The sequence below is a fragment of the Etheostoma spectabile genome, unplaced genomic scaffold, assembly GCF_008692095.1.
Source record: "Etheostoma spectabile isolate EspeVRDwgs_2016 unplaced genomic scaffold, UIUC_Espe_1.0 scaffold00001008, whole genome shotgun sequence".
Lineage (NCBI taxonomy): Eukaryota > Metazoa > Chordata > Actinopteri > Perciformes > Percidae > Etheostoma > Etheostoma spectabile.
In genome coordinates, this window is record NW_022602676.1 from 8,569 (window position 1) to 13,152 (window position 4,584).

The 4,584-nt window shown below is 44.5% G+C and overlaps 1 non-coding gene across 1 annotated transcript; it reads left to right on the top strand.

Moving 5' to 3' along the window:
- Positions 1–3,656: 3,656 nt before the first annotated feature.
- Positions 3,657–3,729, top strand: trnak-cuu (transfer RNA lysine (anticodon CUU)). The gene has a single exon. It is a non-coding gene; the product is annotated as a tRNA-Lys (tRNA).
- Positions 3,730–4,584: the final 855 nt, after the last annotated feature.

Here is a 4,584-nt window from a genome sequence, read left to right on the forward strand (position 1 = left end):
CTATTTACATTTATTCAAATAAGGCCCAAATACATCCCAAATCTCAAACCAGTGGGGCCATTTTCCTCTATAAAACGGTATGTATCTATCTTGTTCGGCTATACCATCTTTGATCGCATACTTGACTAGTGTGACCATAGTGTGACTGGGAAGATTGACCTATTTAGGACTCCATACTCTTTGTGTGACGTTGTCTCCCATACATGGGCATATTACTTCCTTTTCTTCCGTAAACAGAGGGCAGAACGGAGCCGGGAGCTAGTGGCATAAATAAGCAAAAACGCGATGAATTATGGACATAAAGTGGTTTGGATTTAATGCTCAACGACCCCGAAAAAGGCTGGAAGTTCCAAGCTGGATAGAAAATCACCTGTAGAGGTTAGAAAGACCCGGAAGAGACCTCCGTAACAGCTAACTCGTTAGCTTTTAGCTGCAACTTTTGGTAAGTTTCTATCTTTTATGGTTATTAATGATTAAGCTATGAATCAGAGGTGCTGTTTTTGCTTGTAGGCGAGTCTCTCGGGTTCAGAGGGTTGGCCATTTAGACTGTAAACAGTATGTTGGTCACCTGGTTGTTAATGTAATAGGAAGGAGCTCGAAATTTGACAGTATTGACTGGAAGTGATAGGCTTTGAGTTACATGGGGGATACACACTTTGCATTCAGTCTTGTAATCACCACACAAATTAGGGATCACTGAAATTTGAACTTGTGTTGCTGCAGTCAGAGTACACAGTGCTCATCCTGAATGGGCCAGTATAGTGCATCAGAATTGCTTGTTGAATGACTTATTAGCTTTGGATTGTCAGATATGGGAGGGGGAGTGGGCTCTGTGTCCAACCATTTCTGTGTAAAAAAAACACTTAAGAAGTCTCTTGGATGACAGACAAAACATCTGTGGAGGACCTTTTACCAAGTCCAGTTGCCCTCAACCTAGCACTTTTAGGGTAATAGCATGGATCAGGAACCAAAATGGACACATCTGGACTCAATCTGGGCATTTTATGTCAAAATTTGACACGTTTAGACCATGAAGACAGTTATCAGTTTATTTCCCATCTGGCAGGGACATTTCTGGATTCAGGTGGACATTGTGGACAGAAACATTGGTGGATCTTGATTCCCACCATAGGATTTGGCCTGCATTGCACATTCCCTTCACATCCCGTGCAATGTATTGCCATTGTCGAGCACATTGCCACCCTGGTGACTTTCTTCCATGTCTCCATGTCTCCATATATTGGGCTGACAGTTGAGAAACCTTCCCTTGTTAACTATGACATGGATGACGGAGAAACTACTATATCATGACATGTTTAATATAATATATTTATTATATATATATATATATTATATATATATATAATTTTTGAGACAGGTCCTACTGAAAGTCCGATGAATCAGTCAGGATGGCCGAGCGGTCCAAGGCGCTGCGTTCAGGTTGCAGTCTCCACTGAAAGCGTGGGTTCAAATCCCACTTCTGACAACCCCTCTCTTCATCTGGAACTAATGTGAGAGATGTGATACTGGGAATAAAGTACTTAGCAGTTCTTTGTTTTTTAAGGGGAAATAAATGTGCGCAAGAAATGCAATTTCAAGTAAAGTGTTTTGTGAGCATTTTCAACAGATATAAATTCACCATGTGTTTGTACACAGTAGACATATCTACTGCTGTATTCACTGTCTGTGGCAAGTCCTTCAAAACCTGTTCTTGACTTGCTTTTTCCCACATCCTCTGAACCCTTAGCTAACTAAATGACTTAAGTTGGCCAATAATTGTTGTGATTGTTATGTGCCTATCACACATGTGGATATTATGACAGAAACTGCCTAGCAAACCCTTGCAACACTTTTAAAGGTTCCATGGTGTAATGGTTAGCACTCTGGACTCTGAATCCAGCGATCTGAATTCAATACAGTCTGAGCTAACCGGCCGGCTTTTTAACTGTTTAAAAGAACAGATGTCCAGAAACAATTAAGGCCAAATCGAGCTAAATTGGCCAAGTTCTGGATGAGCTGGATGAGTTGTACACTTTGTGTAAAGTGGCGTGTCCAAACAAGAAGATGGAACATGATGGAAAGAGATGTAAGAAAAATGTAACACACACATACACACACACATACACACACAAACACACATACAAACACACACACACACACACAAAGACAATTGTACGGCAATGGTCCAAAAAAACCAACGAAAACAACAACAAAGCAACAACTACAACACCTCGAAAGGGCACCAGCTGCTCGTCCACCGACACGTCGGCGCCCGGGTTGTAGAGGTGAGGCAGCTGCCGCGTCCACTCGTCCCACACCTCTCGTACGGCCGCCAGTTTGTCCGAGGCTTGGCGGGCAGCTCTCGACTTGCGGTCTTCGAATCGCAACAGTCTAGAGTACGCGTGAAACTGCTTGATTGGCATTGTGGCGCGGAAATGGCCCTGCCTCTCTCCTCGTGCCACAGGCTCTCCTCGTTGCGGGACCGGTAAACGCCCGCGAGGAGCAGCAGCCCGAGGTAGGCTTGCAGGTCCGTGACGTCCATCGCTTTCTACTTGCCGGCAGTGGCACATCTCCTTTGACCCTCGAGGTTCGTGGCGGCCACAACCATGTCTTTGATTTGCAGCGTGACAAACAGGCCAAACGCAGACACTATGTCGTGGACGTGTTCCGCGGCGTACTCAGTGGGTCCCGGGCGCTGTAGTAGCAGCGCGGCAGCCGCGTCTGTCGTGTCCTCTTCTTGGTCGGGTTTGTCTTTTTCGGTGGCGTGGCAATGAGGTCTAGGGACACTGGGATGACACGTTTTCGAGGACAATTTTACTTTGCCATCTTTTGACACAAATGTTTCCTCATCCTCCTCTTTCCCCTCTTCTTCACTACCCTCTACTTCTTCTTTTTCTTCTTCTTCTTCTTCGTCGTCTTCTCCTACTTGTACTTCTTTGTCTTCGTCTTCGTCTTCTTCTTCTTCTTCTTCTTCGTCCCTTGCATGTCCACCCTCTTCTTCTTCTTCTTCTACTTCTTCTTCTACTTCTTCTTCTTGTCCTTCTTCGTCTTGAACTTAAACATCCACTTGGCCTTGGCCATCATCTTTGTCGTCGTCGTCGTATGACGACAACAAGAAGACAAATGTGTCTAAAGTGTATATTGGTGTGTGTGTGTGTGTGTGTGTGTGTGTGTGTGTGTAATAAAAATAATTAGTAGGCTAATGTCAAGCTTTTAGTTTTCTTTTTTAACCTCCCTTTCCACTCGCCTTTGCCTTTCCTGTTTTTACTACAACTACAAGCCACTGGCCAGAATCTCAGGGACTCAAAGGCAGGACGATGGGAGGGTAGCAGAACTAATACGACCGATTGAGTGTACCACGGGTCCCTGGGACCCGAAGGACAATGTCAAGGGTCCCCGTGTCCTGAAGGACAATGCCACGGGTCCTTGGGATCCGCAAGGCCAATGCCACGGGTCCTATGGACCCAAAGGACAATGTCATGGGTCCCGGGGACCCAAAGGACCACGTCAAGGGTCCTTGGGACACAAAGGACAATGCTACGGCTCCCTGGAACCCAAAGTACAACGCCACGGGTCCCGGGGACTCGGAGGACAACACTATGGGTAAAACTGCACGGGTCCCTAGGACCCGAAGGACAACAAAAGGGTTAAGAAGCGCCTGGCTAGCTCAGTCGGTAGAGCATGAGACTCTTATTTTCAGGGTCGTGGGTTCGAGCCCCACGTTGGGCGGTGGTGTTTTAGAGAGTGGGAATGCCTGAGTTCTGTACCGTATCAGGTGGCTGTATTGGGAAGATCGTCTGTCAATCGCAAGATTAGCAGTTCCATCCCAGTGTAAAAATCCCTGTAATTTACCAGACTAAAATGTGCCTGCATTCTACGATCATGGCCTGTGCTGACCTCCTGTTCCTCAGATTAAACTATAGTCTGGTGATAATGCATGTTCAAATTCTAAAACTTCAACCTATTGTTCTAGAAGTGCAGCTTAACATTCTAGAACTGCAGCTTAAAAGAAAGATGATGTGTATTTTCATTAATTCAAAATAAAGTTGATGTGTATATGCATTAATCCAAAATAAAGTTGATGTGTATATGCATTAATCCAAAATAAAGTTAATCAAAAAGAAAGTTGATGTGTATATGCATTAGTAAGTAGACCTTGTGGCGTGTATGTGTGTGTCTGTGTGTGTTGTGGGGCTGCTAAATGTCAAGGGCTGGGAGGAGATGGATGCAGAATAACGTGGTAGTACACTGTGTGTGTGAGTGAGAGAGACAAATATAAAAAGCTTCAAGTAGACTCTAATAATATAATCATATTGTTTCTTCCACTTATTAAAATATCTGACTTTATTGCCACTATCTGTTTCTGCTTCTTTTTGATTTTGATTTGAGCACTAAGCACCTCTCTCCTCCTTCTCTCCATCTGCATGCAATCTCATCCCATTAATGCATGTTACTAACTCAACTTCTTCCCTTTCCTGGAGTCTTCTGCTCTCTCAACCCCGTAGTCTTGAGACCGGGGTCCGGTTCTTGGCCAATGCAGTTTTCCTTTACTTCTTTTCGTAATTAGCTTTTTTTGCTGACATT